The sequence below is a fragment of the Durio zibethinus genome, chromosome 9 (genome assembly GCF_047325235.1).
Source record: "Durio zibethinus cultivar Kanyao isolate XHJ-2024 chromosome 9, ASM4732523v1, whole genome shotgun sequence".
NCBI lineage: Eukaryota > Viridiplantae > Streptophyta > Magnoliopsida > Malvales > Malvaceae > Durio > Durio zibethinus.
In genome coordinates, this window is record NC_143170.1 from 10,107,214 (window position 1) to 10,125,034 (window position 17,821).

The window sequence follows — 17,821 nt, forward strand, 5'->3', positions numbered from 1 at the left end:
TAACTCAATTTATTAATCGAGTTGAATTCGAGTATCCTAATATTTGACTCAAGCGATTCGCAAGCCTAATCAAACTTTCTTATTTAAATATGTATTTTTATTATTTTAATTAAAATTTATAATTTTACCTTTATATAAATATAAAACTCTAAACACTTTAACTCTTTTTCAATCTCATTTGTTTCTTTTTTTCTCACTCTTTCCTTTAGTGACACCTCTGTTATCTATTTTCCCATCTCATCCTAGCAGCCACATCTTTCCTTTCTAGCCCTCTTCTTTTATGCCTCATTTCAATGTAACTATCTGTAAATTGAACAAGTTGTATCCACATGCCTACCTTTACCTTCGATCAATATTAGTTTACATAGAAAAACCAAAAGCATCAACTTCGAGTATGAACTGCTACTGCACATTTGAAAATTGAGCAAGTAATTTTGCCAAACCTTTAGCTACGCCCCTTGGCTAAAAGCTTGCTACTAAATATTGATTATTTCTACTTTAACTATTTAAAGAAAAAAAATGTTTAAATAATATATGCTGGCAATAGTGCTTGTTTTAATGTTTTTTTTTTTTGTTTACAATATTAGTATTGCCTTAATGAAAGCTATTTTTGTCTTGATTAGTTAGATTAGGACTTTTGATTTTTTATGTTGAGAAATTTTGTAATTTGGTTGTTTGGATTTAATTAGCTAAATATTACGAGATTTCTAATTTTTTTATGTTTAGAAATTGTTTTTAATTTGATGGTGTGTTTTTTATATTGCTATAATATTATTTTGAATATATCATTATTTATAAAAAAAAATCTCAATTTAAGTTTTAGTTCAAATTTAAATCAACTAATTAAGTTTTACTATCAAGCATATTAATCAAATTTGTAAATTTTTATTAGGTAATTTTATCGAGCGAGCTCGAGCTCTACCTCGTGTTGAGCTTGAGCTAGATAAATAGAACTCATTCGAGTTTGAATCAAGTTTTGAGCTTCAATTTTTAAGTTGAGCTCGAGCTTGAGTATTGCAACGTACTGACTCAATTCAACTCAATTACACCCCTAGTTACAACCGACCAAGCAATATGTTCGATACTAATCAAGGAAGAAAAAGAAAGGCAGAGGCTGGTATATTTTGTTAGCAAACTTCTAACAAGCTCCAAAATGAATTACACCAAACTAGAGAAACTATCTTACATAATTGTCACGTCAACTAGAAAGTTTAAGCTATATTTTCAAGCTTGCACAATCAATGTTCTGGTCGACCAACCACTTAAGCAAATTTTGTAAAAGCCAGAATTACCAATAAGATTGATCAAATGGACAATAAAGTCAATGAATACAACCTGCATATACTTCCTAGGTCAACTTTAAAATAACAGGTGCTAGTAGATTTTATCATTTAAAAGCAACTCAGCCCATATCGATGAATAGCCCAAGGAGACTGATGTGGTCAAAGAAGAAAAGATGTGAAAGCTTTTTGTTGATTGGTCAGTTACTAATTAAAAGGGTAAGGCCAACATAATCTTAATCAACCCAAAAAACCTATAATTTCAATACACTTTAAAGATTAGATTCAGAGCTTTGAATAACGAAGTCGAATATGAGGCATTAATTGTCGAACTAAAATTAGTTGTCAAGTTGAATGTAAAAAACATTATTGTGTACAACGATTCCTAACTTATCATCGGCCAAATATATAAAAGAGTGAATAAAAAAAATACATGTACAAGGCATTGGCATATTTAACCACATTCACTAAGGTAAAGGTTAGAAAAATATCAAGGTCAAAAAATACTTTGGCTAATTCATTATACAAATTGGCATCTGGAATAGCAATTGAAAGCTCAACTTATATCCTAGCAGAAGAGCTAATAGAGAAAAGCATTGATGAGAAATTGGTCTACCAAATTGAAAAAGAAAGAGTCATGGATGACTCTAACCTAAACTTAATTTATGACTAGTGATTTGCCATATAACAAAGTCCAAACTAAGGCTTTAGTAAGAAAAGCCTCTTGGTACACCTTGATCAATGAGAAACCGTACAAACAATATTTTAATTTACCTTACCTAAGATGTGTAGATAAAGATGAAGCAAATTATGTGCTCAAAGAAATTCATAAAGAAATTTGTGGTAGTTACCTCAGACCGTAGACATTGGCTTACAAGGTGCTTGAAAAAGGATATCATTAGTCCACCACCAGAAAAGACACAATCAACCTAGTAAAGAAATACAATAAATGCCTATAAAAAGTCAATTGAAAAATAATCAAAATAAAAAACTTAATGTGAAATAATATAATCTTACTTATAATTTTGTAAACTATAAAAGAGCAAAAGAAGAATGTAAAAAATTTCATTAGTTTCGCCTAAAATCTTAAATCTACTTCATGTATAAACTAAAATTCTCAAAATTTTGAAAGCCAAATACCACCTTACTTTTGTTTTTATTGTAAATAAGTTCTTTTATCAAATAGACCCAACACCCTCAAGATAGGTCTTAACTAAAATCTATTGATAGTAAATCAACAAAATCTTTATACATTTTCAAATGTCCGGAGTATCTTAAACTTAATAATATGAGATTGTTCCTTACAAACAAAATCATGCACACCTTATATCAATTAAGTCCAAATCTTTAACTGTATACGTTAATTATCATAGACTGGTCCAACAGCTATCCATTCGATCATTTTATGAATAAAAGGATTATATTCCTAATTTCATGTTATTCTATTTATTATTGTTAAATTCTTAAAATTAATTAAAGTTGCCAATGAAACAGGTCAAATTTACCAAGCTTCTCCTTTAATAACTAGGGATTGTGTTATGCTTATTAAAAAGTAATATAACTCAATTTATTATGTAAGCCCTTGTTAAATTTGAGCTTGATTGGAGAATATTACGAATTAGATTCAACCATTAACAAATTTGTGCTTGTATAGTTGACGAATAGCTTGAATCATTTATAACCTAATAAAAACTAAAGCTAGTCTCAAGTGCTAGGTGGATCAAGTAATTTAATCTTTTAATTGAGTGTTCATGTTAGATGTGGAACTTAACAAAGATTTAATTAGCCATATGTTTACAATTTTCTTGTGTGATTAGGTACAAAGCTCTGCTTAATTACCTTTAAGATACAAAACCTTATTTACAATTAAGATTAATATTTGTAGAAAAATTATATGTCATCAATGCCTTTGAATAATGTTAAAACCTGAACTTAAGCTTTTACAATAATGATTCCAACTTTGAGGTTGGACCATAGAATTAAGTTTTTAATAATGATATATATATAAAAGAAAATCATGAGGGGATTAAACTCCTAATTAACAAGTTGATAAAAATAAGAATAAGAAGAAAGATAAAAGGGTTTAAGAGAAAGGATATTGGGAAATAAGTAAAGAAACAACTTTGGCTTGCAGGAATCCTTTTTGTTGGTTTCCTATTGCAATATAGTTTACAATTAATTTTCAGTAATATTTGTAGGTCATCTTGGTGAGTTAACTCTCTCATGTGCTTTCATCATCTCTTCCTTTGTATCAATTATTGGTTTCAACTTACTAGTGAGCTCCATTTTAATTACTTAATATAAGCTTCATATATATATATATATATATTATGCCAAGTGCATGGGATTAGTGTAATTTCCATTTGATTAACCTAATTAGGAATATATATATATATATAAATATATATGTAGTTTAATTTTACAATTCAATCTCACCATCAATTAGGACATTATATTTGGGGGGCAATACTTTAATTTTAATTAAAAGATTGATCTATTATTATCATCAATTTATACATTTTTAACATATTTCAAATAATTAAATGTGTTAACATTTTATTTTCATAGAAGTTATGGTTTTATGTGTATTTAAGTACATTGTTCTAATAATATGCAAAGTCTATTAAAAATTAATATTCAAAGTAAGAGAGAGAAAGAGAGAGAGGAGTAAATATTTTTTTAATGAGAGAAATTAGTAAACACTTAAATATATAAGAGACTAACTCTAATATTAGTTGTTCTTGTTCCATATAGGTGTAAAATGGTGTACATTTTTATTTTCACTTGAAAATTAAAAGTTTTTATTTTGGGTTTTAACTTTGTTACTTTTGTTTCTAAACTTATTTATTTGCTTTTAACTTGTGAAAACAAAAGTATGTAGTAAAATTAGCTTAATAAAATTTTATTTTCATAGAATACATTTTAAAGAAAAGTTTTTTCTTGTATAAATTGTTTGGGGAAACTCCAAAATTTAACATTTTTTTTTGGGTAAAAATTAATTAATATCAGAATTTAAAACCCAATAGGCCTCTCATTGTTTACATGACACCTCTTTAGATTGGGCTAGATCTAATTATCCTAAAAATGATCATTCAATATAGCCACACAATTAATGTATACACTACCTATACCATAAGTGCTTTGAAAATAAAACTATTATTATATAAAATATTTTTAAAATTATTTTTTGATACGAATTGATAATATAAGTATCATATATTTCAATATTTTTAAAGTATATATACCATATTAATATAATTCAATTAATTTATACAATCAATTAGAAAAAGTGACATCCAGTAGGTTAAAATCATAATCACTTCTTTTATTCTTATATTACCTAATTCAATAATAATGTCATATTTGTTAAGAGTCATTTGTTTATGATGTAATTTGGATTTGTAAATTATATAATCAAAGGGGGATGGCAACTGCATTAGAAGCCTTATGGGGACAATCATTTGGAGCAAAGTAGTATCACATGCTTGGTATACACACACAGAGCAATGCTTGTTCTTTCAATCGTTAGCTTATTCGTTGCAGTCATCTAAGCTAATGTAAAACTTATTCTAAATTTTCATGCACAAAGATCCTACCATATCGAAAAAAGCTGAAGAGTTTGCATATTTCATGATCTTCAGCATTTTTGCATTTGGTCTACTACAATGTCTTGTTATTTTTTTTCAGACTCAAAACAATGTAATCCCTATGGTGCTTACCTCTAGAATTGTTACTTTGCTTCATGCTTTCATTTGTTAGATCCTAGTGTTTAAATCAGGGCTTAAAAGCAATGAAGCTGCCTTGACAAATTCAATATCCTACTAGATAAATCTCATGGTTTTGGCACTTTATGTCAATTTCTCTTATTCCTATGCAAAAACTTGGAGTGGCTTTTCAAAAAAGGTTATGTCAACATCTTTAGTTTCATAAAAGTCTCTATCCCTTCAGCTTTTATGACAAGATACATAATTTTCAATCATTCAAAGGAAGAAAAAATTTGGATTCTGAATTGTCGAGAAATTAACACGCACATGTAGCACCTATGTACAAAATAGCAAACTCAAATAAAAAATAAGAATATATAAATATACATATTACGGTCCAACTCAAAATAGTATAGTTTAAACCCAATTCACTAACAAATAAATCTTTACAATTGTTAGACTTTTAGAATGAAAAAAGTTATCAAAAACTTCTTACTCAAAACTTAATCCAAAATTCAATTACACCATTATAATAGCTTACTCACTTAGCTATTCTTTTTATGTCTACCTATATGAGATTACTAAACTAAAACCAAAATATCTTATTTATAATGGTGAAACTCTTTATATTTTTACTAAACTCCTGATATAGGATACAAAACAAACTCAAATTATTATAACTTCACTTAACTTTCGATGTGAGATTATAAGATTCAAGGTAAATCTCAACAAATTCTCTTTTGACTTGAATCTCCAAAAACCTCAATAGTATATGTAAAACTAACACACTTGCCTTTTTTCTTTTCTTTCATCATAAGAATCCTAGCAACTGAGCTTTTATCAAGCATGTGCAAGTAATTTTTGATCCTATTCCCTTGTAGAATCACACTATTATTCTTGTACACTTTCAACGAATCATTACTCTTATACTATGTGTACCCCTGAGAAACTAGCTCACCCAAAGCAATCATAACTCAATACATACCTTACATGATGAAGCATCCTAACAACATAATTGTGAGATTTAAGACGAACACTCTCAATGCATTAAATCTGCACCTTTTCATTATTAGGAACCATAATATCTCCATACTTCATATTCTCTTTCAACTCCACAAAACAACTTCTATCATTGCAAACATGAACTGTAGTAGTTGAATCTAAAATCCAACTTTTATCACCTTTTAAAGTCTAAGTCTCATTCATACAAGTCTTTAAAATGATATCATCATCATCAAATATAATAGTAGCAGTATCACTCTTTCCTTCATCCGATTTGTTCTCATCATTCACCTTTTAAAAGCAACCATATCCATTTTCAACTTCTTACAACATACTTGGATATATCTTTTTTCACCATAATAATAATATTCTATATCACTATAATCTCTGTCTCTTGACTTGGATCTCCTTCTTGATCTATCAATCTATTTTGGAGTCTTTCCTCAATCAAAACCCTCTACAGCTAGTGTACTTTTCCTAGGTGGTGAGTTTTGTATTCTCATAAACCTTTTGTTCTTATGCAAAAGGGTAGTCATATCAACCAACTTCAAAATACACCTATCCACCAACAAAGTCTAAACTAAAGGCCTATAAAACTTGGGCCCAGATGACAACAAAATTAAAGTCTTCTCTTGATCTTCTAACTCATCAATAAAAATCGTCAGCAATTGAGAAATCAATCTATTAAACTTGTTTAGGTGATTATAAAGACCCATATCTTTTTTTCATCTTCAGAGAATATAGATCTATCTTTAAACATAATCTGTTAGCCAATGATTTTGATACATAAATACCCTCAAGCTTAACCCACAAGCTCTTTAGAGTACTCTTAGTTAACACACTATATTTTACTTATGGGACTAATGCTAATCTAATAGTACAACAACTTTCTTCTAAATTTTATTCTAATTACTATCAAACATTCATTTAGGCTTATTACTTTCTAAGGCCTGATCCAACCCTTGTTGTACTAATAAATCTTGAATCGTACTATGCCATAATATAAAATTACTCTTTTCATCAAATAACGGAATCTTAAACTTGGGCATAATTATACTAGACATACCTTATTTTGACATCTTGAAACACTAACTTCACAATCTATTAAGCCTGCCTCTTCTTTCCATGAACCTCATTTTGTTACCTCTTATTACGGATCACCATATGTTTGATACCACTTATTGGGATAGGCCTATTTCTTCTTCCCATGAACCTCGCTCTGATACCACTTGTTAGGGATCACCAAAGCTCTGATACCACTTGTTGAAAAATCAACACGCACACGCAACATCCACGCACCAAATAACAAGATCAAATCAAGAATAAGAATACATAAATATATTTATTTTGGCCCAACTCAAAATGATCTACTTTAAACCCAATCCACTAATAAATAATTTTTTATAACTATGAGACTTTTAAAATAAAAAAAGCTACCAAAAACTCCTTACTCAAAACTTAACCCAAAACAAAATTACACATTTTTAATAACTTACTCACTTAACTATTCTTTTGGTGTCTAATTATCTGGGATTACCAAACTAAAATCAAAATATTTTATTTATAAGAGTGAAACCCTTTATACATTTACTAAATACATGATGTGGGATATAAGACAAACTTAAACTTTTATAACTTTACTTAATTTTCGATACGAGATTATGAGATTCAAAGTAAATCTCAACATGAATAACCAGCCACAGCCAATATTTTGGGGTTTTAATCATTAGTTCCAATGCATTTGAGCAGCTTAAAAGCTTGGACATTTGAGCTAATGGTTTCTTTATCCAGTCTTCTTCTTGATCCAGAGTTGGAGACTTCGGTGCTATCTAATTGGTTACTATTTAGTAGCTAGTAAAAAGTATTAAACACACACACATCAAAGCTGCCATGGAAGAACTGATAAGGATCAATTTGGATATGAGATCTTAGGTGAGCTCTTTGACTCATACAGAATGAAACTTGAATAATCCTCTGTACTTGAGTTTGGTAAAGCAATTAACTTTTTGTTTGTGCTTGGACGCAGAGGCAGGCAGAACAACGACCCTGTTCCTATGTAGAAATTCATTCATTGTGTTTTAATTAGTAATTACTAGTAGTTTTTTGACAATTTTGATATTGTGGGTAAAATTGGATAAACTAGTCTGCTGTGAGTTTGAAATTTGAGGGTAAATATCAAGCTTTCTATAGTTGTGGTTTTTGTTATTTACATTTTCAGGAAAAAATTTGTATAAAGTAAAAATAATATCATAATTAACGTGTCATCACCCACACAATATTCCATCTATCAAGGCTGTGAAATTCCTCAAGAACAGCCATAGTGAGGAATGAAAAGACAACTTAATTAATCTAGTTGATTCTTTTCGGAGCATGTAATTCCTTGTGTTGAGGCAGCTACAACTCCTTAATCCATCAAGCAATGGACGATTGAACATTGGAGCCTACAAGTTAAAATTAAACAAAGCAATTCAAATACAAGAGTATCCCACAAAAATCACAAATCATAAACAAAAATGATCGATTGCTATCAATGTAGTTACCTAAAACTAAACTCTAAGAACCTAAAACAAATGGCCTTAACTAGAATTTAAAATCAGAGAGTAAATGTTGTACTAATGTTTATGAAAAAGTGCTACATACCTTTCCGTTCATAAAATTGCAGACGTTTTACAAGTTTCTAGGGACGAAATGGTAAAATGGATATTAACAATTGGCATGTGCTTAACTTTCCACTGATCGGTAGAGCTAAACTGGGACATAAGGGCTCAGTTTCCACCCCTGTACTCAAAAAAAAAAAAACTTTCCGATGATCGGAGTCCGAGCCTTCATTTGGCAGCATCTTCCCGAAAAGTTCTTTGGAATGTCAATGAATAACAGAGTTTTGAGACATTCCAGAAAAGTTCTTTGGTTTGTATTCTTACAAATAGTTAGATTGGCCTAAATCTAAGCCGCAAGCAGCTCATCCTCCCTAAAACTCCATTTAAGTGATGGACTTATTGTTGGCTGTGATTGAAGCTATTATTATTGTGCCACTGGTTCGTCTGCTTCAAACAGATGAATTTGATATCAAGAAAGACGCTGCATGTGCCATCTCAAATGTTACATCTGGCGCGACCATGATCAGATCAATTATGAAAATTGTTTCATTTTTGAGGGTCGAGGGGGTGAGCTTACAGTTCATGGATGCTGGGAAGCCTGGCAAAAGCAGAAAAAATGGGGACGTCTACTTCCCAAAAGCAAGACCCACAACAAGCAGTCATCTGGCAAAATGGGCTCCCATGTAGCACCATCATCCTCTTTTCTCTTTCCCTTAAGCTGCTGTATATATCTCAGTTCATCTTCCTCTCAATTATCATCCCTGATCCCTTCCTAGTTCCTACTCCCTCTCAAGCATGTCAATTCTTTTAATCCACACATTTCTTCTCTCAATTCTGCCAGATTCTTCACGGTAAGAACCCGCGCTACCCTTGACGAGAATGAGAAAGATCCATTCCTTGCTCAAGAGCAGCTGCCAAACAAAGTACGGTTTTCCTTTAATTTAACTGCTTGGCCGATAGAATGCATTCATTTTCATAATCTGTTATCTTTTCCATTGTAGTTATATAATAAGAAGTTGATGAAGGCGTCAAAAATGCAACAAAAACGAGAAAAGTCCCAGCTGAGGAAGTTCTGTCAGCTTTTTCGGTTAGTGAAAAGGCCAGAATGAACCCCTCAGAGTTTGTTGAAACTCTTGGTGGATCGGATTCCCCTGGCAGAACCTGGATGCTCATTTTTACTGCTCAGGTTTCGTTTGATTCCCATCTTTGTTTAGATGTTTTCTTAATTTTCTGCTTAATTATCATCTCAATGCTATTAAGTTTCTTTGAATTGGGTTGAAGCTAGAAACAATTGAAGGGCGGCCGCTACTTCCCTCTAACAACTCTTCAGAGGTTCGATGCTGCTGTAAGCTCCGTAATCTCCTCTCATTTTTTAATGTGATTAAAAGTTTTGGCTACTTTTTACATCTGCTTTCACGTGCATAATGCTTCCAGGAATGCATTAGCACAAAATGATTGAAAGTGCTGTTTTTGATGTCTTGTTAAATTCTTCCTTAAAAAGTTTAGTTTACTATAATAGAGTTTTTAATGTAGAATTATGGCCGGTTCATCGAATTAGTTGACTTGACTTGGTAGATGTAGGATATTTTTTGAGATATCCACATGTAAAAGACTGTCGACATATTTGCTAATTTTATAGACGGAAAGGGTATTCAAGGAAAAATTTTGGGCTGTAAAAATTTTTCGTTCCAAATTTTTTTGTTTTCCAATTTTTGGATGTCCAAAAACATCTTACTTTTTCACATGTATCTGCCACTGCCTTGAATTGAACATGTCTAAAGTTTCTTTGAACCAAGTGCTTGTCTTGGAATAATTTTAAGGTCGGGGGAAATTTTGCAGGCTATAAAGAGGCATTTAATCTAAGCATGTAAATTTTGTCAAACTTTATTGTTTAAGATGGTCATTAGTGCTCATAGTTGATGCAATTTGAATTGATACATCAGATATGATAGCTTTGTATGGTGAAAAATCTCTTTGAGGATAAATTTGGCTTTTATTTAACTGTTGCAAAACCAGTGGAAAAACTTTTCTACTGCCTATTTCATGCCAATAAAAGGAGAAAATAAGACTAGCTATTTCTTTGCTTTATTTTTTTGTCAATTTTAGAAACTCATGGATCATGACTTGAACTAGGGAACAAGAATTGAAAATGAAGAATTTTTTATTAGAAATTTTTAAAATAAAATATAAAAAATAATATCACATTGGAAAAGAGCAAATAAGATATCCATTTAAATTAAAAGGAGCAGTAAGTTCATTGTAGTTGGATTTAAGTAAATAATGGACTATGAACTTGGATTTTAGGTTTGATAGATTTTGCATTAATTAAATAATTAATATTAATATTTAAGGCACTTGGCAATAAATAAAATATTATTTTATTTATTTTTTTAATTTTTTAATTAATTAAGTGTTTGATTAGTTAAGTCTATTTAAAGTAGATAAATAATTTTAATTGTTCAAGATAAACAGATAGTTTACAAAATAGACAAATAAGTATGTTCAAAATAGACAATTTTTAATTGTTAAAAATGGATAATTTTTATCTATTCAAAATAAATAGTATATCTGTAAAATAAATAAATACTTAATGGGTTATATAAGCTTTTTTGGTTTTATGAGAAAATACAAGAACAGTTTTCAGAACTCCTCCTCTTTTTTCAATAAACTTCAGATTTCCTTTTATAAAGTTTTGTTACAGAAAGCTTTATAAAAGTTTAGCGATCTTGCAATACATCGGTGAATACTTAATTGATTGATTTTGTCAGTGTAAAATGCAATCAGTCATTAGATTTCATTGTATACTCAAGATTTATCACTTGTAACTTTTTTGTATATCTACTAAGTAAATAATTTGGTAAGAGTGAATAACACCTTAAAAAAAAATGACACCATTATACGTTTTAGAGCATTTTCTTAAAATTCCAGATTTATCATAAGCAGTAATTCCAGATATACAATTTTTGTTCTAACATTTCTTGGACCAATTGGGTTCTTAACTTATGAAGGAAGCTTTTCATGGAAGAACAGAATATTGTCCTTCATTTTTGAATTAATTCGAGTTAAAATTGGACCTTTTAACCCTTTAGAGATCAGTGTTGGCCAGAAGGAAGATAGAGAACCAAACATCAAGGATCCTTTCTTTATCTGGTTTTATGTTGATAAGGAAATAGCAGTTGCCCGAGGCAGAATTGAAGGAATAGCATTTTGGTACCGGTGTCACCATGTCACTACTTGATATTTCTTTGAAATCTCTAAAATATACACCAAATGTATTCCCAGCATGAATGAAAATATTCCATTATGTTCATGAACTGTACATTACAAGCCTAGATTTGTTCCAAATGTAATCAATCTACAAAGTCATAGTCTCAGCTTAGTTGATCTTCAAAATGGCATTCTAATAGCAACCAAACGCCATCCTCCGTCATACTCTAGAGAAGGTTGGAGATTGTTGTTGGAAATATTGACTCAAATCCCATAAGAGATTTGTTTGAGATTTGTTAGAGATTTATTCGAGATTTGTCAGATATTGCTTGATGGACAAGAAGACTTGCAAAAGAAGAATTCTAAGAGAAAGGAGATTCTTAATAGGTAAGTTTGACTTGCAAAAGAAGAATTCTAAAAGGAAAGAGATTCTTAATAGGCAAGTTTAACTTACAAAAGAAGAATTCTAAGAAAAAAGGGATTCTTAATGGGCAAGTTTGTATAGTTATAAATATGTGAAGTCTCTACAGGATTAGATATGAGAAAAAGATGTAAGAGAGTTGTAGAATTTTGTGGGATAGATACCCCATAGGAGTATTGGGGCTCTACGTGTTATGGGTGTATGTTTGTTTGTGAGTGGACTAGAGAAGACTGAAAGGATCCACATAGGTATGATGTATGAGAACATATGGGTATGTGTTTGGTTATGTTGAAATGGTGCACAAGGGTTTGGATTTATGTTTGTTTGGGTTGAGAATACTCTATAGGACTAGAGGAGATTTAGAGTGTCTTATGAGTATTGATTATTGAGTGAGGTTGATGATTTGATGTAAGTTTGTAATTCTCTACAACTAGTGGATCTTGTTTCTCATCCATGGATGTAGGTCAGTTGGACCAAATCACGTTAAATTATTGTCTCTTATGTGTTTGATTTATTATTTGATTTCGCTTCCGTTGGTGTGATTGGATTGGAGGCTTTTAGCCCAACAATTATAGTTGAAACTTTCTCTGCATTTCTTCTAGGTTTTATCAGCTTTTTGGGTCGACAATGCTATTATCTTCAATTATTTCTTTTTAAGCTGGGTAGTTCAATGCCTTAGGCAAAATTTCAGACCCAATGTGCAAAATGGGTAGTATGCTGCTACCAAAAAGCATTCGGTAAAGTTCTTGTTAATTTCATTCTAAAGTTTATTTTATACTTTGAATCTTTATATATACAAAAGGAATGCAGGTAATTGATGCTAGCAGTGAAAGCCCTCAACCAGCTTATCTCTAGGTGGAAGGCATTCTTTGATCACTAGATTTTCGATAAAATCCTCCCATTAATGAAGCAGTGGGAAGCTCTGGGAGTCAACCGACTTCTTTGATACCATAAAGTCAATGAGGGGTCCAACCAAGGGTTAGATCCAGCTGCTTCTCAAGAAATGCAATGGAGTCTAGTGCAATTCCTATCGTTTTTTCTTTTTCATCTCCTAGAGCACGGCCAGTGTCAAATGCACCAGACAAACATTGCATTTAAGAAATCGAAACAAAGAAAAAACTTCAACCACCTTAAAACTAGAATGAAATTAAATGGCAGAGTGTTAGAGATTGAATGAAAATGGTTTGGATGAAGTACTTTTCATCTGTAAATTTTGGCCCAAAACTAAGCCTTAACTTTGTCATATGGATCTTAAGGGAACAAGGGTTTGTCCTTCCATATTTCCTCAATGAAATCAAGAATTTTTGAAATGAGTCAGTTAGATGAATGTGTGAAATGTGTGTATTAAATAAGTATATGTATATAATGTTTTTTTTTTGTATATTAATTTTTCAATTATTTAATACGATTTATATATTTTTTAAAGTTATTTTCATAATCAAATATTGCATTCATATAATCAATTATATTAAATAACTAAATAATCAACTAATAAATTATAACTTAACTAAACAACCAAACCCACACATAGTAAGATCTAAATTAAAAACCTTAAAGTTTTAAGGCTTCCTCCTTACCATTAAGCCAATGCCTCATTGACTAATATAATTTATACGTTATCTTTGTGATTTGTGGACACAATTTAAAAAAGTTTATATTTGATATACTATCAGAATTTAGATGTTATATAATATCACCGAATCATACAATGATGCCTCATTACTAAAAATTTAATTTTAAAATTTTAAAATCCTACAAACAAATATATTTAATTTTTAAAATATATTTAAAATTATTTTCTTTAATTATGTGTTATTTTGCAGTTCATCGAAAATGTATAACATTATACATTGATGTTATATACTGATAATTTATCAAATATAAACTAATTTAAAATGTCAGTGAAATAATAAAAGAAATTTATTTGATACATTATTAGTGAAGTCTTTTTAATTTTACAAATGAGATTATATATGCATATGTAAAATTTATATTTTTTTTATTAAAAATACTATTTATGTGTATAATTATATCTATAATTATTAATCCATGCATTAAAATGGTTCATAAATTAATTAAAATATAATAATAGAATTAATATGGTGACAAATTTCGTATTTAAATTTTAAACCTTACTTCTTTAATTTTTAAAATTCAGTTACAATAAAGATTTAATATAATAATGGCTACCTCCAATTAAAGCTGCCGGTAAATCAAAATAATGCAACAAAAATAACCATATTGCTACTTTTTTTTAGGATGAATCCATATAGTTAATTATAAAACCATGAGAATATAACTTAATAAAAAAATAAAATGATAAAATAAAAGAATCAAGTAAAAAAACAAATATAACAAACAAATTATTATTTTTATAATAATAATAATACTTTATTATTATTATTATTGTTATTATTATTTTGCTAACGTTTGATCCCCTCGGTTGTATATTGGAGTCCACATCATAGACATTGAAACATAATTTGTCTCCGACGATGTCGGTTCTTCCATAAAGACTCATACTTTCGTCATCGGGAAGTCAACAAAAAATAAATAATGCTTATTACTATAATTTAGGTTGTAAGATTTATTAATTAGTTTAAAATTGTTTTAATTATTAAGTTGACCTTTCATTAATCCTGGCCAAAAAGTTAATTTTTAATTAAGTTATATTTACATATTAAATAATTTAAATATATTAAATGAAATATCCTTAATTTAATTATATGTTAAATTTGAAATGAATATATAAAATTATGTTAATTTAGTAAAACAAATTATCTTAATGACCATCAATTTGAAAAAAAAAAATTGATTGAAAAGAAATTGATTAAAAAAAATGAAACAAATGATGGAATACTTTTTAACTTTACCTTAAAAAAATGTGACACTTGACGCTGACAATTAGAAAATAATTTGCCTATGAAACAGAGGGTAAATGTGATAGCCCAAAAGTTAAAGACAAACGAGATTTGATCAATTCAAATAGAAATGAAAACAAAGATATCAACAAAAATAGAAAGGATCGTACCATCATGAACCGAACAACTTCAATCTGCTGAACCATTGCCCAGCCTGCACATTCAACCATCATCAGAGTGCACTGGCATAAATGAACTTTTTTCCGATCTTCAACTATGCAAAGAACTGTTTGATGATGATATAACAATTTCCTCCTCCATTATTATGGAGAAAATATATATAACTATATATATATATATATAAATATATAGACTAGCATATAACAGGAGCCGGCTCTTCGCTTGAAGAACTGATGCGTCTTCTTAGATGCAGCCTATAAGTAGTCCATATATTTGGCAAAAGGACCGTGTATATATATATATATATATAAAACACTGAAATGGGTCAAGGATTTCACTTTCGTTCAATAATTTATGGCTGCGGACAAATTGCCATGACTTTCAAACATATTAATTCAAAAGTTGTTTGGAGCCCAAGCAAGCAAATTCGCCGTACAAGAACAAAACAAACAAACAAACAATCGGTTTCTTTTGACACAAATATGACAGATGTCGAAAATTCATTAATCCTTGGAGCACAAGGACCTTTTAGGGACTTTCTGCCTTCCTCATTTTTACACGTGCAATTTTGACACAACTAAAATACAAAGAGTTAGTAGTGCAATAATTTTTTATGGCATGCCCTTCTGTCTAGATTTTTAAAAAAAATCGAAAATGGAAAAAGAATTTGAATTCAAAATTTTGCGTAAGAGATATTTGCATCAACCATAGTGTTCGGTTGCATATTCCATTATCCATTCAATAAATTTGTTGACTTTTAAGGATTATGAAAAGATTTAAATAACATTTTTTAAGTTAAATTTATGAAGTTTTTTATTAAAAATTATTAAATTAAAATCAAAATTGATATATTAAAAGGTTTTGTTGCATAAATCAAGTATATAAATTTTTAAAAAATTTTAATAAATTTTGATATATTTTTTAGATAAATATTTTTAGTAAAAATTTGATAAAATTTTTACCGTTGAATAAATATTTATCAAATTTAAATTATAAATAATATTTTTAATAATATTTTTACATGTTATTGATTTCACATTTATCTCTATTAATTTATCATTTAGATTTTTTTATTAAAATTTTTATTAAGTCATTTTAAAGAATAAACATTGTAAATTTCATTTAAAAAATTTCATGTAAGCTTTGTTTTTAGGATTCTAAAAGTATCTTTATCATCCCAGTTAACTTTTATTTTCCTTCTCAATTGCTTTTTTTTTATTATTTTTAAATTTCATGTAAGTTAGCCTTACGTGAAGAAGAACCCACCATTCCAACCAGCCACTACCATACTCACGCCTCAACACAAGCCACCACCCAAAAATTTAAACAAGTCAACCTAGACTCCCAGCTGAACAGAAACCTGAAAGCTAGAATATAAGCCATGGAGAATTAGCTGAACAGAAAGGTTGTTGTCTTTGAAAATGAGCTCAAATTTTTGGAAATCTCACCCTTCATCAAAAGGATTGACAGAACTATGGTCCAAAAAAGATTCAAAATGCCAACCTTGAAGATTTACAATGGTACTACTGACCATTTTGGTCATTTAGAGCTTTATTGAACTAACATGATGATGTTGGAGGCAAATGAAGTTCTTATGTGCAAAAGATTAACTACCACACTTAAAGGGATAGCTCGATCCTAGTACTGTAGTTTAAAATTGAGGTCTATCACAACTTTTAAAAAGCTCAATCATGCTTTCCTATCTTGATTTATAAGCAATAGAAAAACGAAAAAAACTACCTTAAGCTTGACATTAATCTACCAAGGTAAAAACAGGTTTTTACAAGACTAAGTAATGCGTTTTAATACAAGAGCCCTCAAATTTAGAGTAGATCACTACAGTTACTACCCTAATCACTAGACTCAGTGACAGAAAGTACCACCTAAAACTCACACTTTCCCTAGAACTACCAAAAATATTAGCTAATGTGTTGCTTGTCATAGAAAAATACATAAACACTGATGTTACAATGAAAAACCAAGGTGAAAAAGACCCATCCCTCTCTTTGGCCCCAAAAAAAGGAAAAGAAATCTTTGATCCTCCCCCAAGAGGGAAACAACCGACGCACCTTAATGCTAAGAGTCTGAGCAAATAGAGGAATTATATAATTAAATACCTTTTTAAAAAAGGATTCTAATGCAAATAAAAGGGATCTTGAGCTCGAATGGCCAATGCCACTAAGGCAAAATACAAGAAGAGATTTAACAAAAAGATGTATTTTTTATTGAGACATTAGCAACAACACAAAAAATTGTGTCGACCTAAAGAATGAAATACAAAGTCTGATTAAAAGAGGGCAGTTAGACAGATTTATGGACCAAGCAAGATAAAGTCAAGGCAAGGTGCATTATAAAAGGGGCAACTAAAGAGAAGAGGTAGGAAAAAATAAGAGAACAAACAGGAAGGAAATCAAGAAGAGGGAAACCAAAGAAACAAAGAAGATGAAGACTGAACTATAGATAACAGGCCCATTGCGGACATTATCAATATGATAACTGTGGGACCTCTACCTTAACCAAGATGAAGTTTGATTAAGGGATGCTTTTGGCTATTTGGTTTTCAGCCAAG

The 17,821-nt window shown here is 29.9% G+C and overlaps 2 long non-coding RNA genes across 13 annotated transcripts in view; both read right to left on the reverse strand.

Moving 5' to 3' along the window:
* Positions 1-15,540, reverse strand: part of LOC149516789 (uncharacterized) — a 40,864-nt gene extending 25,324 nt beyond the window's left edge. For 6 of the 12 annotated variants that reach the window (XR_016345169.1, XR_016345170.1, XR_016345168.1 and 3 more), the window contains exons 1-2: positions 15,085-15,540; positions 2,132-2,209 (exon numbers count right to left, since the gene is read on the reverse strand). This is a non-coding gene — a long non-coding RNA (uncharacterized LOC149516789). The remainder of the gene's footprint in view (positions 1-2,131; positions 2,210-15,084) is intronic. The other 6 variants (XR_016345164.1, XR_016345175.1, XR_016345173.1 and 3 more) reach the window with 2 other exon arrangements.
* Positions 7,677-15,078, reverse strand: LOC149516790 (uncharacterized). The gene is made up of 2 exons (XR_016345176.1): positions 8,627-15,078; positions 7,677-8,427 (listed from the first exon to the last, which is right to left on the reverse strand). It is a non-coding gene; the product is annotated as an uncharacterized LOC149516790 (long non-coding RNA).
* Positions 15,541-17,821: the final 2,281 nt, after the last annotated feature.